Source organism: Phyllobates terribilis, unplaced genomic scaffold (assembly GCF_046119375.1).
Source record: "Phyllobates terribilis strain yellow unplaced genomic scaffold, ASM4611937v1 Scaffold_2__4_contigs__length_985480577, whole genome shotgun sequence".
NCBI classification, from domain to species: domain Eukaryota; kingdom Metazoa; phylum Chordata; class Amphibia; order Anura; family Dendrobatidae; genus Phyllobates; species Phyllobates terribilis.
Window position 1 is genome coordinate 65,494,450 of NW_027362762.1, and position 20,299 is coordinate 65,514,748.

The following is a 20,299-nucleotide window of genomic DNA, read 5'->3' on the forward strand; positions in this document are numbered from 1 at the left end:
GAGAACTTGCGAAACCTTTTACTTATGGCATTCTCATTTGTTTATAGAGGAAATGGTTTGCATATAGATGAATAAACTACCATTTCCATTGACTTTAGATGCTGGCGAACATTTCACTTGGGTCACTTAAAAAAAAAAGAGAAGAAATAACATTGGTTCTTGTCTATTATAGCTGAGGAACATTAAGTCTTTCTTTCTTGCCCATAGCAAGCAATCAGAACTCAGCTTTCTTTTTTCAAACAGCATCGGAAAAATGAAAGCTGAGATCTCATTGGTTGCTGTAGGCAATAAAGAAAGACTTACTGTTCGACAGTTTGGATAAATGAGACCTAAGCCCAGGGAATGTCCACAAGCCTCTTGGCTAAGATTATAAATCGGCAATCAACAGTAAATTTATATCCACATCTGCGTGATTTAAGGCTGCGCCCAGACAACATCACAACCAGAGTTGCCCATGTACTGTTCAATTTGTATTAGACAAGTGGACCAAAATTCACACATAGGTAAAAAATGTTATTGACGTTTGCCACGTCCCCTATTAAAGACCATACCCCCATGAAGACCATACCGCCATGTAGACCATACCCCCCATGAAGACCATACCCCCATGAAGACCATACGCCCATGAAGACCATACCCCCCATGTAGACCATACCCCCCATGAAGACCATGCACCAGACTCGATGACTGAGCTGTCAATCACTGCATCCTAAGACATACTGAGGGGTGGAATTGTTACAGTAATATTTTGTAATCATGAAGCTTATTGCCTCCCTGTTAGGGCAGGGCAGACTATGCATCTGCCTAGGGTCTCCACTCTCCTGGGGGCCCCCATCGTCTGCAGCAGAGGATTCGCTGATTATAGCATTGAAATAGGAGTGTGAAGTGAAGGACCAGAGCACCGGCCACTGAACCTCCCCCATCAGAGTGATAGAAGCGCTCATTGGCCAGTGCTCCTGTCCACCTGCATGGCACCTCTGAGGGGGAGAGAGAGACAGAGACCAGAAAACTGACCAACCTGAGCTGCCAGATAAGTTGTCCTGTATCCACTGTGTACTGTGCTGCTCCTGTCAGCCTCCTCCTGCTCTTGTCAGCAGTCCTAGCAGAGGAAAGGGCAGGGAGGTGTCTGCTGGGACAGTGCTGCTGTGAGCAGGAGAAGCTGCAGCCCATAGTAAAGAACATCTTCATTTCCTCCAATATAAAGCAGTGTGTGCTGTGTGTGTATGGATCTGAGGTATGTGTAGTGTGTGTATCTGAGGTATGCGTAGTGTGTGTATCTGAGGTATGTGCAGTGTGTGTATCTGAGGTATGTGCAGTGTGTGTATCTGAGGTATGTGTAGTGTGTGTATCTGAGGTATGCGTAGTGTGTGTATCTGAGGTATGTGCAGTGTGTGTATCTGAGGTAAGTGCAGTGTGTGTATCTGAGGTATGTGTAGTGTGTGTATCTGAGGTATGTGTAGTGTGTGTATCTGAGGTATGTGCAGTGTGTGTATCTGAGGTGTGTGTAGTGTGTGTATCTGAGGTATGTGCAGTGTGTGTGTATCTGAGGTATGTGCAGTGTGTGTTTCTGTGGTATGTGTCGTGTGTGTATCTGAGGTATGTGTAGTGTGTGTATCTGAGGTATGTGTCGTGTGTGTATCTGAGGTATGTGTAGTGTGTGTATCTGAGGCATGTGTAGTGTGTATATCTGAGGTATGTGCAGTGTGTGTATCTGAGGTATGTGCAGTGTGTGTATATGAGGTATGTGCAGTGTGTGTATCTGAGGTATGTGTAGTGTGTGTATCTGAGGTATGTGCAGTGTGTGTATCTGAGGTGTGTGCAGTGTGTGTATCTGAGGTGTGTGCAGTGTGTGTATCTGAGGTATGTGCAGTGTGTGTATCTGAGGTATGTGCAGTGTGTGTATCTGAGGTATGTGCAGTGTGTGTATCTGAGGTATATGTAGTGTGTGAATCTGAGGTATGTGCAGTGTGTGTATCTGAGGTGTGTGTAGTGTGTGTATCTGAGGTTTGTGTCGTGTGTGTATCTGAGGTATGTGTAGTGTGTGTATCTGAGGTATGTTCAGTGTGTGTTTCTGTGGTATGTGTCGTGTCTGTATCTGAGGTATGTGTAGTGTGTGTATCTGAGGTATGTGCAGTGTGTGTATCTGAGGTATGTGTAGTGTGTGTATCTGAGGTATGTGCAGTGTATGTATCTGAGGTATGTGTAGTGTGTGTATCTGAGGTATGTGTAGTGTGTGTATCTGAGGTATGTGTCGTGTGTGTATCTGAGGTATGTGTAGTGTGTGTATCTGAGGTGTGTGCAGTGTGTGTATCTGAGGTATGTGTAGTGTGTGTATCTGAGGTATGTGTCGTGTGTGTATCTGAGGTATGTGTAGTGTGTGTATCTGAGGTATGTGTAGTGTGTGTATCTGAGGTATGTGTCGTGTGTGTATCTGAGGTATGTGCAGTGTGTGTATTGAGGTGTGTGTAGTGTGTGTATCTGAGGTATGCGCAGTGTGTGTATCTGAGGCATGTGCAGTGTATGTATCTGAGGTATGTGCAGTGTGTGTATCTGAGGTATGTGCAATGTGTGCATCTGACGTATGTGTAGTGTGTGTATCGGTGGTATGTGTAGTGTGTGTATCTGAGGCATGTGCAGTGTGTGTATCTGAGGTATGTGCAGTGTGTGTATCTGAGGTATGTGTAGTGTGTATGGATCTGAGGTGTGTGTAGTGTGTGTATCTGAGGTATGTGCAGTGTGTGTATATGAGGTATGTGTAGTGTGTGTGTATCTGTGGTATGTGTCGTGTGTGTATCTGAGGTATGTGCAGTGTGTGTATCTGAGGTATGTGCAGTGTGTGTATCTGAGGTATGTGTAGTGTGTGTATCTGTGGTATGTGTCGTGTGTGTATCTGAGGTATGTGCAATGTGTGTATCTGACGTACGTGTAGTGTTTGTATCTGAGATAGGTGTAGTGTGTGCATCTGAGGCATGTGCAGTGTGTGTATCTGAGGTATGTGCAGTGTGTGTATCTGAGGTATGTGTAGTGTGTATGGATCTGAGGTGTGTGTAGTGTGTGTATCTGAGGTATGTGCAGTGTGTGTATCTGAGGTATGTGTAGTGTGTGTGTATCTGTGGTATCTGTCGTGTGTGTATCTGAGGTATGTGCAGTGTGTGTATCTGAGGTATGTGTAGTGTGTATGGATCTGAGGTATGTGTAGTGTGTGTATCTGAGGTATGTGCAGTGTGTGTATCTGAGGTATGTGCAGTGTGTGTATCTGAGGTATGTGCAGTGTGTGTATCTGAGGTATATGTAGTGTGTGAATCTGAGGTATGTGCAGTGTGTGTATCTGAGGTGTGTGTAGTGTGTGTATCTGAGGTTTGTGTCGTGTGTGTATCTGAGGTATGTGCAGTGTGTGTATCTGAGGTATGTGTAGTGTGTGTGTATCTGTGGTATCTGTCGTGTGTGTATCTGAGGTATGTGCAATGTGTGTATCTGAGGTATGTGTAGTGTGTATGGATCTGAGGTATGTGTAGTGTGTGTATCTGAGGTATGTGCAGTGTGTGTATCTGAGGTATGTGCAGTGTGTGTATCTGTGGTATGTGTCGTGTGTGTATCTGAGGTATGTGCAGTGTGTGTATCCATAGGCGGATTATAATGAGGTCAATCTGGGCTACTGCCCGGGGCCTCGGGCCTCCAGGGGGCCCGGGGCTCCTGGGTGTCTATGGCCAGATTGCCCTCATTATATGTGCGGCGCCGCGGCACATGCCGGCAGACAGTGGCGGCCTACGGTGGGGCCCCCAGACCGCTCCCCCAGCAGCGGCGCACTGCCGCTACTTCTTCTTTGTTCAGGCCAGCACTGCAGCTGTTAACTTCCCTGTGCTGGCCCGGTCGCGTCACTGCTAGGAGACACGGCCCTGTGCGTGGCCGTGTCTCCTAGCTGTGACGTCACGCAGTGCGCGCCCAGACTGCACTGCTGCACCGGAGAAGAGCAGGAGGACTAAAGTCGGGGGATGGTGAGTGTGTGAGAGTGTGTGAGAGTGTGTGTGAGAGTGTGTGTGTGCAGGCAGATATCATTGTGTGATGTCTATTTATATGTATTAATTTGTTTCAAATGTGTTTATGCGTGTATGTATATGTCTGTATATGTTTATGTGTGCGTGACAGCGTGCGGCCTCCTGCTGTCTCTGGGGGGGGGCGCCGTGCGGTCTCCTGCTGTGTATAGATGGCTACGTGCGGCCTCCCGCTGAGGGTAGATAGCACCATGCGGCCTCCCGCTGTGTATAGATGGTTACGTGCTGCCTCCTGCTGTGTGTAGGTAGCGCCGTGCGGCCTCCTGCTGTGTATAGATAGCGCCGTACGGCATCCTGCTGTCTATAGATGGCGCCGTGAGGACTCCTGCTGTGTATAGATGGCTACATATTGCCACCTGCTGTGTATAGATGGTGCCGTGCGGCCTCCTGCTATGTATAGGTGGCTAGGTGCGGCCTCCTGCTGTGTATAGATGGCTACATGTGGCCTCCTGCTGTGTGTAGATGGCGCAGTGCGGCCTCCCGCTGTGTATAGATGGCTACGTGCAGCCCCCTGCTGTGTATAGATGGCGCCGTGCTGCCTCCTACTGTGTATAGATGGCGCCGTGAGGCCTCCTGCTGTGTATAGATGGCTACATGTGGCCTCCTGCTATGTATAGATGGCTACATGCGGCCTCCTGCTGTGTATAGATGGCTACGTGCGGCCTCCCGGTGTATAAAGATGGCTACGTGAGGCCTCATGCTGTGTATAGATGGCTACATGTGGTCTCCCGCTGTGTATAAATGGCTACGTGCGGCTTCCTGCTGTGTATAGATGGCTACATGTGGCCTCCAGCTGAGTGTAGATGGCGCCCTGCGGCCTTCCGCTGTGTATAGATGGCTATGTGCGGCCTCCCGCTGTATATAGATGGCTACGTGCGCCCCCTGCTGTGTAAAGATGGCGCCGTGCGGCCTCCTGCTGTCTATAGATGGCGCCGTGAGGCCTCCTACTGTGTATAGATGGCTACGTGCGGCCTCCTGCTGTGTATAGATGGCTACATATTGCCAACTGCTGTGTATGGATGGTGCCGTGCGGCCTCCTGCTATGTATAGATGGCTAGGTGCGGCCTCCTGCTGTGTATAGATGGCTACATGTGGCCTCCTGCTGTGTGTAGATGGCGCAGTGCGGCCTCCCGCTGTGTATAGATGGCTACGTGCGGCCCCCTGCTGTGTATAGATGGCGCCATGCTGCCTCCTACTGTGTATAGATGGCGCCGTGACACCCCCTGCTGTGTATAGATGGCTACATGTGGCCTCCTGCTGTGTATAGATGGCTACGTGCGGCCTCCTGCTGTGTATAGATGGCTACGTGCGGCCTCCCGGTGTATATAGATGGCTACGTGCGGCCTCCTGCTGTGTATAGATGGCTACATGTGGTCTCCCGCTCTGTATAAATGGCTACGTGCGGCTTCCTGCTGTGTATAGATGGCTACATGTAGCCTCCAGCTGAGTGTAGATGGTGCCCTGCGGCCTTCCGCTGTGTATAGATGGCTATGTGCGGCCTCCCGCTGTATATAGATGGATATGTGCGCCCCCCTGCTGTGTAAAGATGGCGCCGTGCTGCCTCCTGCTGTGTATAGATGGCACCGTGAGGCCTCCTACTGTGTATAGATGGCTACGTGCGGCCTCCTGCTGTTTATAGATGGCTACGTGCGGCCTCCTGCTGTGTATAGATGGTTACGTGCGGCCTCCTGCTGTATATAGATGGCTATGTGCGCCCTCCTGCTGTGTATATATTGCGCCGTGCGGCCTCATGCTGTGTATAGATGGTGCCGTGAGGCCTCCTGCTTTGTATAGATGGCTACATGTGGCCTCATACTGTGTGTAGATGGCGCCGTGCGGCCTCCTGCTGTGTATAGATGGCTACGTGCGGCCTCCTGCTGTGTATAGATGGTGCCGTGCGGCCTCCTGCTGTGTATAAATGGCTACATGTTGCCTCCTGCTGTGTGTAGATGGCGCCGTGCGGCCTCCCGCTGTGCATATATGGCTACGTGCGGCCTCCTGCTGTGTATAGATGGCTACATGCGGCCTCCCGCTGTGTATAGATGGCTACATGCGGCCTCCCGCTGTGTATAGATGGCTACATGTGGCCTCCTGCTGTGTATAAATGGCTACGTGCGGCCTCCTGTTGTGTTTAGTTGGCGCCGTGCGGTCTCCCGCTGTGTATAGATGGTGCTGTGCGACCTCCCGCTGTATATAGATGGCGCCGTGCGGTCCCCGCTGTGTATAGATGGCTACGTGCAGCCTCCCGCTGTATATAGATGACTACGTGCGGCCTCCCGCTGTGTATAGATTGCGCCGTGCAGCCTCCTGCTTTGTATAGATGATAGATAACTACGTGCGGCCTCCTGCTGTGTATAGATGGCTACGTGTGGTCTCCCGCTGTTTATAGATGGCTACGTGCGGCCTCCTGCTGTGTATAGATGGCTACATGTGGCCTCCTGCTGTGTGTAGATGGCGCCGTGCGGCCTCCCACTGTGTATAGATGGCTACATGCGGCCTCCCGCTGTATATTGATGGCTACGTGCGGCCCCCTGCTGTATATAGATGGCTTCGTGCGACCTCCTGCTGTGTATAGATGGTGCCTTGCGGCCTCCCGCTGTGTATATGTGGCTACGGGTGGCCTCCCGCTGTGTATAGATGGCAACAAGAGGCCTCCTGCTGTGTATAGATGGCGCCGTGCGGCCTCCCGCTGTGTATAGATGGCTACGTGTGGCCTCCTGCTGTGTATAGATGGCACCGTGCGGCCTCCTGCTGTGTATAAAAGGCTACATTTTGCCTCCTGCTGTGTGTAGAAGGCGCCGTGCGGCCTCGCGCTGTGTATATATGGCTACGGGTGGCCTCCCGCTGTGTATAGATGGCAACAAGCGGCCTCCCGCTGTGTATAGATGGCTATGTGCGGCCTCCCGCTGTATATAGATGGCTACGTGTGGCCTCCTGATATGTATAGATGGCTGCGTGCGGTCTCCTGCTGTGTATAGATTGCACCGTGCAGACGCCCGCTGTATATAGATGGCGCCGTGCGGCCTCCCGCTGTGTATAGATGGCTATGTGCGGCCTCCCGCTGCATATAGATGGCTGCGTGCAGCCTCCTGCTGTGTATAGATGATAGATAACTACGTGCGGCCTCCTGCTGTGTGTAGATGGCAACGTGTGGTCTCCCGCTGTGTATAGATGGCTACGTGCAGCCTCCTGCTGTGTACAGATGGCTACATGTGGCCTCCTGCTGTGTGTATATGGCGACGTGCGGCCTCCCGCTGTGTATAGATGACTACGTGTGGCCTCCCACTGTATATAGATGGCTACGTGCGGCCCCCTGCTCTGTATAGATGGCGCTGTGTGGCCTCCTGCTGTGTATAGATGGCGCCTTGAGGCCCCCTGCTTTGTAAATGGCTACCTGAGGCCTCCTGCTGTGTATAGATGGCTATGTGCGGCCTCCTGCTGTGTATAGATGACTATGTGCGGCCTCCCGCTGTATATAGATGGCTACGTGCGGCCCCCTGCTCTGTATAGATGGCGCTGTGTGGCCTCCTGCTGTGTTTAGATGGCGACTTGAGGCCCCCTGCTTTGTAAATGGCTACCTGTGGCCTCCTGTTGTGTATAGATGGCTATGTGCGGCCCCCTGCTGTGTATAGATGGCTACGTGCGGCCTCCTGCTGTGTATAGATGGCTATGTGTGGTCTCCCACTGTGCATAGATGGCTACGTGCGGCCTCCTGCTGTGTATAGATGGCTACATGTGGCCTCCTGCTGTGTGTAGATGGCGCCGTGCTGCCTCCCGCTGTGTATAGATGGCTACGTGCGGCCCTCTGCTGTGTATAGATGGCGCCGTGCGGCCTCCAGCTGTGTATAGATGGCGCCGTGAGGCCTCCTGCTGTGTATAGATGGCTACTTGTAGCATCCTACTGTGTATAGATGGCTACGTGCGGCCTCCTGCTGTGTATAGATGGCTACATTTGGCCTCCAGCTGTGTGTAGATGGCGCCGTGCGGCCTCCCGCTGTGTATAGACGGCTATGTGTGGACTCCCGCTGTATATATATGGCTATGTGCCGCCCCCTGCTGTGTATAGATGGCGCCTTGAGGCCTCCTGCTGTGTAAAGATGGCTACGTGCGGCATCCTGATTTGTATAGATTGCTACGTGTGGCCTCCTGCTGTGTATAAATGGCTACGTGCGGGCTCTCGCTGTTTATAGATGGCTACGAGCGGCCTCCCGCTGTATCTAGATGGCTACGTGCGGCCCCCTGCTGTGTATAGATGGCGCCGTGCGGCCTACTGCTGTGTATAGATGGCACCATGAGGCCTCCTGCTGTGCATTGATGGCTACGTGCGGCCTCCTGCTGTGTATAGATGGCTACATGTGGTCTCCCGCTGTGTATAAATGGCTACGTGCGGCCTCTCGCTGTTTATAGATGGGTACGTGTGGCCTCCCGCTGTGTATAGATGGCTACGTGCTGCCTCCCGCTGTATCTAGATGGCTATGTGCGGCCCCCTGATGTGTATAGATGGCGCCGTGCGGCCTACTGCTGTGTATAGATGGCACCATGAGGCCTCCTGCTGTGCATTGATGGCTACGTGCAGCTTCCTGCTGTGTATATATGGCTACATGTGGCCTCCAGCTGTGTGTAGATGGCGTCGTGCAGCCTCCCGCTGTGTATAGATGGCAATGTGCGGCCTCCTGCTGTATATAGATGGCTTCGTGCACCCCCCTGCTGTGTAAAGATGGCGCCGTGCGTCCTCCTACTGTGTATAGATGGCACCCTGAGGCCTCCTGCTGTGTATAGATGGCTACGTGCGGCCTCCTGCTGTGTATAGATGGCTACGTGCGGCCTCCTGCTGTGTATAGATGGCTACGTGCGGCCTCCCGCTGTGTATAGGTGGCTACGTGCGGCCTCCCGCTGTGTATAGATGACTACGTGCGGCCTCCCGCTTTATATAGATGGCTGCGTGCGCCCTCCTGCTGTGTATAGATTGCGCCGTGCGGCCTCATGCTGTGTATAGATGGCGCCATGAGGCCTCCTGCTGTGTATAGATGGCTACATGTGGCCTCATACTGTGTGTAGATGGCGCCGAGCGGCCACCTGCTGTGTATAAATGGCTACGTGCGGCCTCCTGCTGTGTTTGGATCGCTACGTGTGGCCTCCCGCTGTGTATAGATGGCTACGTGCGGCCTGCCGCTGTGTATAGATGGCTACGTGTGGCCTCCCGCTGTGTATAGATGGCTACGTGCGGCCACCCACTGTGTATAGATGGCTACATGTGGCCTCCTGCTGTGTATAAATGGCTATGTGCAGCCTCCTGCTGTGTTTAGATGGCACCGAGCGGCCTCCCGCTGTGTATAGATGGCGCTGTGCGACCTTCCACTGTGTATAGATGGCGCCGTGCGGCCCCCGCTGTGTATAGATGGCTACGTGCGGCCTCCCGCTGTATATAGATGACTATGTGCGGCCTCCCGCTGTGTATAGATTGCACCGTGCAGTCTCCAGCTGTGTGTAGATGACAGATGACTACTTGCGGCCTCCTGCTGTGTATAGATGGCTACGTGTGGTCTCCCGCTGTGTATAGATGGCTACATGTGGCCTACTGCTGTGTGTAGATGGCGCCGTATGGCCTCCCACTGTGTATAGATGGCTACATGCGGCCTCCAGCTGTATATAGATGGCTACGTGCGGCCCCCTGCTGTGTATAGATGGTGTCGTGCGACCTCCTGCTGTGTATAGATGGCGCCGTGAGGCCTCCGGCTGTGTATAGATAGCTACATGTGGCCTCCTGCTGTGTATAGATGGCTATGTGCGGCCTCCTGCTTTGTATAGATGGCTATTTGCGGCCTCACGCTGTATATACATGGCTACGTGCGGCCTCCTGCTGTGTATAGATGGCTACGTGTGGTTTCCCGCTGTGTATAGATGGCTACGTGCGGCCTCCTGCTCTGTATAGATGGCTACATGTGGCCTCCTGCAGTGTGTAGATGGCACCGTGCGGCCTCTTGCTTTGTATAGGTGGCTATGTGCGGCCTCCCGCAGTATATATATATATGGCTACGTGCTGCCCCCTGCTGTGTATAGATGGCACCGTGCGGCCTCCTGCTGTGTATAGATGGCACCGTGAGGCCTCCTGCTGTGTATAGATGGCTACGTGCGGCCTCCTGCTGTGTATAGATGGCTATGTGTGGTCTCCCGCTGGGTATAGTTGGCTACGTGCGGCCTCCTGCTGTATATAGATGGCTACGTGTGGCCCCTTGCTGTGTATACATGGTGCCGTGCGGCCTCCTGCTGAGTAAAGATGGTGCCGTGAGGCCTCCTGCTGTGTATAGTTGGCTACAAGTGGCCTCCTGCTGTGTATAGATGGCTACATGCGGCCTCCTGCTGAGTATAGATGGCTACGTGTGGCCTCCCGCTGTATATAGATGGCTATGTGCGGCCTCCTGCTGTGTATAGATGGCTACGTGTGGTCTCCCGCTGTGTATAGATGGCTGCGTGCGGCCTACTGCTGTGTATAGATGGCTACATGTGGCCTCCTGCTGTGTGTAGATGGCGCCGTGCGGCCTCCCGCTGTGTATAGATGGCTACTTGCTGCCCCCTGCTGTGTATAGATGGCGCCGTGCGGCATCCTGCTGTGCATAAATGGCATCGTGCGGCATCCTGCTGTATATAGATGGCGTCGTGAGGCCTCCTGCTGTGTATAGATGGCTACATGTGGCCTCCTGCTGTGTGTAGATGGCGCCGTGCGGCCTCCCGCTGTGTATAGATGGCTACTTGCTGCCCCTGCTGTGTATAGATGGCGCCGTGCGGCATCCTGCTGTGCATAAATGGCATCGTGCGGCATCCTGCTGTATCTAGATGGCGTCGTGAGGCCACCTGCTGTGTATAGATGGTGCCGTACGGCCTCCTGCTGTGTATAGATGGCTACGTGCGGCCTCCTGCTGCGTATAGATGGCTACATGTTGCCTACTGCTGTGTGTAGATGGCTCCGTGCTGCCTCCCGCTGTGCACATGTGGCTACGTGTGGCCTCCCGCTGTGTATAGATGGCTACGTGTGGCCTCCTTCTGTGTATAGATGGCGCCGTGCGGCCTCCTGCTGTGTATAAAAGGCTACATGTTGCCTCCTGCTGTGTGTAGAAGCCGCCGTGCGGCCTCGCGCTGTGTATATATGGCTACGTGCGCCCTCCCGCTGTGTTTGGATCGCTACGTGCGGCCTCCCGCTATGTATAGATGGCTACGTGCGGCCTCCCGCTGTGTATAGATGGCTACGTGTGGCCTCCTGCTGTCTATAGACGGCGCCGTGCGGCCTCCTGCTGTGTATAGATAGTACCGTGCAGCCTACTGCTGTGTATAGATGATAGATAACAACGTGCGGCCTCCTGCTGTGTATAGATGGCTATGTGCGGCCTCCTGCTGTGTATAGATGGCTACATGTGGCCTCCTGCTGTGTGTAGATGGCGCAGTGCGGCCTCCCGCTGTGTATAGATGACTATGTGCGGCCTCCCACTGTATATAGATGGCTATGTGCGACCCCCTGCTGTGTAAAGATGGCGCCGTGCGGCCTCCTGCTGTGTATAGATGGCGCCGTGAGGCCTCCTGCTGTGTATAGATGGCTACGTGTGGCCTCCTGCTATGTATAGATGGCTACGTACGGCCTCCTGCTGTGTATAGATGGTTACGTGCGGCCTCCTGCTTTATATAGATGGCTACGTGCGCCCTCCTGTTGTGTATATATTGCACCGTGCGGCCTCATACTGTGTATAGATGGCGCCGTGAGGCCTCCTGCTTTGTATAGATGGCTACATGTGGCCTCATACTGTGTGTAGATAGCGCCATGCGGCCTCCTGCTGTGTATAGATGGCTACGTGCGGCCTACTGCTGTGTATAGATGGTGCCGTGCGGCCTCCTGCTGTGTATAAATGGCTACATGTTGCCTCCTGCTGTGTGTAGATGGCGCCGTGCGGCCTCCCGCTGTGCATATATGGCTACGTGCGGCCTCCTGCTGTGTATAGATGGCTACATGTGGCCTCCCGCTGTGTATAGATGGCTACATGTGGCCTCCCGCTGTGTATAGATGGCTACATGTGGCCTCCTGCTGTGTATAAATGGCTACGTGCGGCCTCCTGCTGTGTTTAGATGGCGCAGTGCGGGCTCCCGCTGTATACAGATGGTGCCGTGCGGCCCCCGCTGTGTATAGATGGCTACGTGCGGCCTCCCGCTCTATATAGATGACTACGTGCGGCCTCCCACTGTGTATAGATTGCGCCGTGCAGCCTCCTGCTTTGTATAGATGATAGATGACTACGTGCGGCCTCCTGCTGTGTATAGATGGCTACGTGTGGTCTCCCGCTGTGTATAGATGGCTACGTGCGGCCTCCTGCTGTGTATAGATGGCTACATGTCGCCTCCTGCTGTGTGTAGATGGCGCCGTGCGGCCTCCCACAGTGTATAGATGGCTACATGTGGCCTCCCGCTGTATACAGATGTCTATGTGCGGCCCCCTGCTGTTTATAGATGGCATCGTGCGACCTCCTGCTGTCTATAGATGGCGCCGTGCGGCCTCCCGCTGTGTATAAATGGCAACGTGCGGCCTACCGCTGTGTATAGATGGCTATGTGCGGCCTCCCGCTGTGTATAGATGGCTACGTATGGCCTCCTGCTGTGTATAGATGGCGCCGTGCGGCCTCCTGCTGTGTATAAAAGGCTACATGTTGCCTCCTGCTGTGTGTAGAAGGCGCCGTGCAGCCTCGCGCTCTGTATATATGGCTATGTGCGGCCTCCTGCTGTGTATAGATGGCTATGTGCGGCCTCCCGCTGTAAATAGATGGCTACGTGCGGCCTCCTGCTGTGTAACGATGGCTAAGTGCGGCCTCCTGCTGTGTATAGATGGCTATGTGTGGTCTCCCACTGTGCATAGATGGCTACATGCGGCCTCCTGCTGTGTATAGATGGCTACATGTGGCCTCCTGCTGTGTGTAGATGGCGCCGTGTAGCCTCCCGCTGTGTATAGATGGCTATGTGCGGCCCCCTGCTGTGTATAGATGGCGCCGTGCGGCCTCCTGCTGTGTATAGATGGCGCCGTGAGGCCTCCTGCTCTGTATAGATGGCTACATGTAGCCTCCTGCTGTGTATAGATGGCTACATGCGGCCTCCTGCTGTGTATAGATGGCTACATTTGGCCTCCAGCTGTGTGTAGATGGCGCCGTGCGGCCTCCCGCTGTGTATAGACAGATATGTGCGGACTCCCGCTGTATATAGATGGCTACGTGCCGCCCCCTGCTGTGTATAGATGGCGACGTGAGGCCTCCTGCCGTGTAAAGATGGCTACGTGCGGACTCCTGATGTGTATAGATTGCTACGTTCAGCCTCCTGCTGTGTATAAATGGCTACATGCGGCCTCTCGCTGTTTATAGATGGCTACGTGCGGCCTCCCGCTGTGTATAGATGGCTACGTGCGGCCTCCCGCTGTATCTAGATGGCTACGTGCGGCCCCCTGCTGTGTATAGATGGCGCCGTGCGGCCTCCTGCTGTGTATAGATGGCACCGTGAGGCCTCCTGCTGTGCATTGATGGCTACGTGCAGCCTCCTGCTGTGTATAGATGGCTACATGTGGTCTCCCGCTGTGTATAAATGGCTACGTGCAGCTTCCTGCTGTGTATAGATGGCTACATGTGGCCTCCAGCGGTGTGTAGATGGCGTCGTGCAGCCTCCCGCTGTGTATAGATGGCTATGTGCGGCCTCCCGCTGTATATAGATGGCTACGTGCGCCCCCTGCTGTGTAAAGATGGCGCCGTGCGGCCTCCTGCATTGTATAGATGGCGCCCTGAGAACTCCTGCTGTGTATAGATGGCTACGTGCGGCCTCCTGCTGTGTATAGATGGCTACATGCGGCCTCCTGCTGTGTATAAATGGCTACATACAGACTCCCGCTGTTTATAGATGGCTACATGCGGCCTCCCGCTGTGTATAGATGGCTACGTGCGGCCTCCCGCTGTGTATAGATGACTACGTGCGGCCTCCTGTTGTATATAGATGGCTACGTGAGGCCTCCTGCTGTGTATATATGGCTACGTGTGGCCTCATACTGTGTGTAGATGGCGCCGAGCGGCCACCTGCTGTGTATAGATGGCAACGTGCGGCCTCCTGCTGTGTATAGATGGCGCCGTGCAGCTTCCTGCTGTGTATAAATGGCTACATGTTGCCTCCTGCTGTGTGTAGATGGCGCCATGTGGCCTCCCGCTGTGTATATATGGCTACGTGCGGCCTCCTGCTGTGTATAGATGGCTACGTGCAGTCTCCGGCTGTGTATAGATGGCTACGTGCGGCCTCCCACTGTGTATAGATGGCTACATGTGGCCTCCTGCTGTGTATAAATGGCTACGTGCGGCCTCCTGCTGTGTTTATATGGCGCCGTGCGGCCTCCCACTGTGTATAGATGGCGCCGTGCGGCCCCCGCTGTGTATAGATGGCTACGTGCGGCCTCCCGCTGTATATAAATGACTACGTGCGGCCTCCCGCTGTGTATAGATTGCGCAGTGCCGCCTCCTGCTGTGTATAGATGATAGATGACTACGTGCGGCCTCCTGCTGTGTATAGATGGCTACGTGTCGTCTCCCGCTGTGTATTGATGGCTAAGTGCGGCCTCCTGCTGTATATAGATGGCTACGTGCGGCCCGCTGCTGTGTATAGATGGCGTCGTGCGACCTCCTGCTGTGTATAGATGGCGCCGTGAGGCCTCCTGCTGTGTATAGATGACTACATGTGGCCTCCTGCTGTGTATAGATGGCTATGTGCGGCCTCCTGCTGTGTATAGATGGCAACGTGCGGCCTCCCGCTGTATATACATGGCTACGTGTGGCCTCCTGCTGTGTATAGATGGCTACGTGTGGTTTCCCGCTGTGTATAGATGGCTACGTGCGGCCTCCTGCTCTGTATAGATGGCTACATGTGACCTCCTGCTGTGTGTAGATGGCACCGTGCGGCCTCCCGCTTTGTATAGGTGGCTATGTGCGGCCTCCCGCAGTATATATATATGGCTACGTGCTGCCCCCTGCTGTGTATAGATGGCGCCGTGCGGCCTCCTGCTGTGTATAGATGGCACCGTGAGGCCTCCTGCTGTGTATAGATGGCTACGTGCGGCCTCCTGCTGTGTATAGATGGCTATGTGTGGTCTCCCGCTGGGTATAGATGGCTACTTGCGGCCTCCTGCTGTATATAGATGGCTACATGCGGCCCCCTGCTGTGTATAGATGGTGCCGTGCGGCCTCCTGCTGAGTAAAGATGGCGCCGTGAGGCCTCCTGCTGTGTATAGATGGCTACATGTGGCCTCCTGCTGTGTATAGATGGCTACATGTGGCCTCCTGCTGAGCATAGATGGCAATGTGTGGCCTCCCGCTGTATATAGATGGCTACGTGCGGCCTCCTGCTGTGTATAGATGGCTACGTGTGATCTCCCGCTGTGTATAGATGGCTACGTGCGGCCTACTGCTGTGTATAGATGGCTACATGTGGCCTCCTGCTGTGTGTAGATGGCGCCGTGCAGCCCCCCGCTGTGTAAAGATGGCTACTTGCGGCCCCCTTCTGTGTATAAATGGCGCCGTGCGGCATCCTGCTGTATCTAGATGGCTTCGTGAGGCCTCCTGCTGTGTATAGATGGCTACATGTTGCCACCTGCTGTGTATAGATGGTGCCGTACGGCCTCCTGCTGTGTATAGATGGCTACGTGCGGCCTCCTGCTGCGTATAGATGGCGCCATGCGGCCTTCTGCTGTGTATAAATGGCTACATGTTGCCTATTGCTGTGTGTAGATGGCGCCGTGCGGCCTCCCGCTGTGTATATGTGGCTGCGTGTGTTCTCCCGCTGTGTATAGATGGCTACGTGTGGCCTCCTTCTGTGTATAGATGGCGCCATGCGGCCTCCTGCTGTGTATAAAAAGCTACCTGTTGCCTCCTGCTGTGTGTAGAAGGCGCCGTTCGGCCTCGCGCTGTGTATATATGGCGCCGTGCGGTCTCCCGCTGTGTTTAGATCGCTACATGTGGCCTCCCGCTGTGTATAGATGGCTACGTGCGGCCTACCGCTGTGTATAGATGGCTACGTGTGGCCTCCTGCTGTCTATAGATGGCGCCGTGCGGCCTCCTGCTGTGTATAAAAGGCTACATGTTGCCTCCTGCTGTGTGTAGAAGGCGCCGTTCGGCCTCGCGCTGTGTATATATGGCTGCGTGCGGCCTCCCGCTGTGTTTGGATCGCTACGTGTGGCCTCCCGCTGTGTATAGAGGGCTACGTGCGGCCTGACGCTGTGTATAGATGGCTACGTGTGGCCTCCTGCTGTGTATAGATGGCTGCGTGCGGCCTCCTGCTGTGTATAGATAGTGCCGTGCAGCCTCCTGCTGTGTATAGATGATAGATAACTACGTGCGGCCTCCTGCTGTGTATAGATGGCTACGTGTGGTCTCCCGCTGTGTATAGATGGCTACGTGCGGCCTCCTGCTGTGTATAGATGGCTAAATATGGCCTCCTGCTGTGTGTATATGGCGCCGTGCGGCCTCCCGCTGTGTATAGATGACTACGTGCGGCCTCCCACTGTATATGGATGGCTACGTGCGACCCCCTGCTCTGTATAGATGGCGCTGTGTGGCCTCCTGCTGTGTATAGATGGCGCCGTGAGGCCCCCTGCTTTGTAGATGGCTACATGTGGCCTCCTGCTTTGTATAGATGGCTATGTGCGGCCTCCTGCTGTGTATAGATGGCTATGTGCGGCCTGCTACTGTGTATAAATGGCACCGAGAGGCCTCCTGCTGTGTATAGATGGCTACGTGTGGTCTCCCACTGTGCATAGATGGCTACGTGCGGCCTCCTGCTGTGTATAGATGGCTACATGTGGCCTCCTGCTGTGTGTAGATGGCGCCGTGCAGCCTCCCACTGTGTATAGATGGCTACGTGCGGCCCCCTGCTGTGTATAGTTGGCGCCGTGCGGCCTCCTGCTGTGTATAGATGGCACCGTAAGGCCTCCTGCTGTGTATAGATGGCTACATGTAGCCTCCTGCTGTGTATAGATGGCTATGTTCGGCCGCCTGCTGTGTATAGATGGCTACGTGTGGTCTTCCACAGTGTATAAATGGCTACGTGCAGCCTCCAGCTGTTTGTAGATGGCGCCATGAGGCCTCCTGCTGTGTACAGATGGCTACGTGCGGCCTCCTGCTGTGTATAGATGGCTACGTGCGGCCTCCTGATGTGTATAGATGGCTACGTGCAGCCTCCTGCTGTGTATATTTGGCTACGTGCGGCCTCTCGCTGTTTATAGATGGCTACGTGCGGCCTCCCGCTGTGTATAGATGGCTACGTGTGGTCTCCCGCTGTGTATAGATGGCTACGTGCAGCCTCCTGCTGTGTACAGATGGCTACATGTGGCCTCCTGCTGTGTGTAGATATCGACGTGCGGCCTCCCACTGTGTATAGATGACTACGTGCGGCCTCCCACTGTATATAGATGGCTACGTGCGGACCCCTGCTCTGTATAGATGGCGCTCTGTGGCCTCCTGCTGTGTATAGATGGCGCCGTGAGGCACCCTGCTTTGTAGATGGCTACCTGTGGCCTACTGCTGTGTATAGATGGCTATGTGTGGCCTCCTGCTGTGTATAGATGGCTATGTGCGGCCTCCTGCTTTAAATAGATGGCTATGTGCGGCATCCTGCTGTGTATAGATGGCTACGTGCGGCCTCCTGCTGTGTATAGATGGCTACATGTGGCCTCCTGCTGTGTGTAGATGGCGCCGTGCGGCCTCCCGCTGTGTATAGATGACTACGTGCGGCCTCCCACTGTATACAGATGGCTACATGCGGCCCCCTGCTCTGTATAGATGGCGCTGTGTGGCCTCCTGCTGAGCATAGATGGCGCCGTGAGGCCCTCTGCGTTGTAGATGGCTACCTGTGGCCTCCTGCTGTGTATAGATGGCTATGTGCTGCCTCCTGCTGTGTATAGATGGCTATGTGCGGCCTCCCGCTGTATATAGATGGCTACATGCGGCCTCCTGCTGTGTATAGATGGCTACGTGCGGCCTCCTGCTGTGTATAGATGGCTATGTGTGGTCTCCCGCTGTGCATATATGGCTACGTGCGGCCTCCTGCTGTGCATAGATGGCTACATGTGGCCTCCTGCTGTGTGTAGATGGCGCCGTGCAGCCTCCCGCTGTGTATAGATGGCTATGTGCGACCCCCTGCTGTGTATATATGGCACCATGCGGCCTCCTGCTGTGTATAGATGGCGCTGTGAGGCCTCCTGCTGTGTATAGATGGCTACATGTAGCCTCCTGCTGTGTATAGATGGCTACATGCGGCCTCCTGCTGTGTATAGATGGCTACATTTGGCCTCCAGCTGTGTGTAGATGGCGCCGAGCGGCCTCCCGCTGTGTATAGACGGCTATGTGCAGACTCCCGCTGTATATAGATGGCTACGTGCCGCACCCTGCTGTGTATAGATGGCGCCGTAAGGCCTCCTGCTGTGTAAAGATGGCTGCGTGCGGCCTCCTGATGTGTATAGATTGCTACGTGCGGCCTCCTGCTGTGTATAAATGGCTACGTGCGGCCTCTCGCTGTTTATAGATGGCTACGTGTGGCCTCCCGCTGTGTATAGATGGCTACGTGCGGCCTCCCGCTGTATCTAGATGGCTACGTGCGGCCCCCTGCTGTGTATAGATGGCGCCGTGCGGCCTCCTGCTGTGTATAGATGGCACCGTGAGTAGTGTTGAGAATTCCGATACTGAAATATCGGGTATCGGCCGATATTCGCGGTATCGGAATTCCGATACTTAATTCCGATACTATTGCAATATCGTATACCGGAATCGGAAGTTCCCATAATGCAATGAGACATTTTCATTTTATTCAGCCAATGAGGATCCTAAGAAGTGTGGGCACATCCTGTTAGGCATGTAGGCATCTTAACTAATGGCATGGCTGTGATTGGCTGCTGAAATGATGTCATGATGCACTATAAAAGCCACCGCCGCCATTTTGAGCTCACTCTGCTGTGAATTCAGTTAGGGATAGGACGCTGTTGTTCTGAGGGACAGTTTTAGCTACCTATTTGCTCTATACTGCTTTACCCAAGCTACTTTCTAAATCACTGTGCCTTGCAGTGCTAGTGCACAGTTCCCTGTGCTGTTCACCGCTATCTGCAAGGTCTGTGTGTGTGAGTGCAGCTCACCCTGTAGTGTGTGCTTCAGCCAAGTCTGGTTGTAGTGCACTCAGTGTGTGTCACTGCCTCATACATTGTCCTTTTTTGCCAATTCATAATTTTTCCTGATATCTCCTATTAGTGTGGTGGTTCCATCTGTATTCAGCTAAATTGGTTCCAAACACACTATATAGGAGTAGATAGAGAAATTTTTTTCCGTCTTGCAGCACTAGTGCACAGTGCTCTGCATCTGTACTGTTCACCGCTGTCTGCAAGGTCTGGTGTGTGAGTGCAGCTCACCCTGTAGTGTGTGCTTCAACCCCGTCTGGTTGTAGTGCACTCAGTGTGTGTCACTGCCTCATACATTGTCCTTTATTGCCAATTCATAATTTTTCCTGATATCTCCTATTAGTGTGGTGGTTCCATCTGTATTCAGCTAAATTGGTTCCAAACACACTATATAGGAGTAGATAGAGAATTTTTTTCCGTCTTGCAGCACTAGTGCACAGTGCTCTGCATCTGTACTGTTCACCGCTGTCTGCAAGGTCTGGTGTGTGAGTGCAGCTCACCCTGTAGTGTGTGCTTCAACCCCGTCTGGTTGTAGTGCACTCAGTGTGTGTCACTGCCTCATACATTGTCCTTTATTGCCAATTCATAATTTTTCCTGATATCTCCTATTAGTGTGGTGGTTCCATCCATATTCAGCTAAATTGATTCCAAACACACTATATAGGAGTAGATAGAGGAGCCTTTCTGCAGCATTGGGCCCTGCAGCCCCAGCCAGATTAGTATTAGCCTATTTTTTGCAGCCTCATCTATTGCATTGTAGGTTACCTTCCTACATTGTAATAGCTACAAAAAGTTTGTGATACTATCGTTATTACATCTTTAGGCACATCCAGTGTCTTTTTGTGACAAAAAAAACCTAAATAAAGTTCACCAAACACTCCACTTTACAGTTGTGTAGGCCACATTAGCTCATATTAAAGTCTAGTCCACACTTTATAAAATTAGTGTTTCTTATACCTGTTAGCAGCTGTTCAGGAATAAGCACACTAAGCCCTTAGTACTTTTCTGCCTATCTTTATCAGTCTACCAA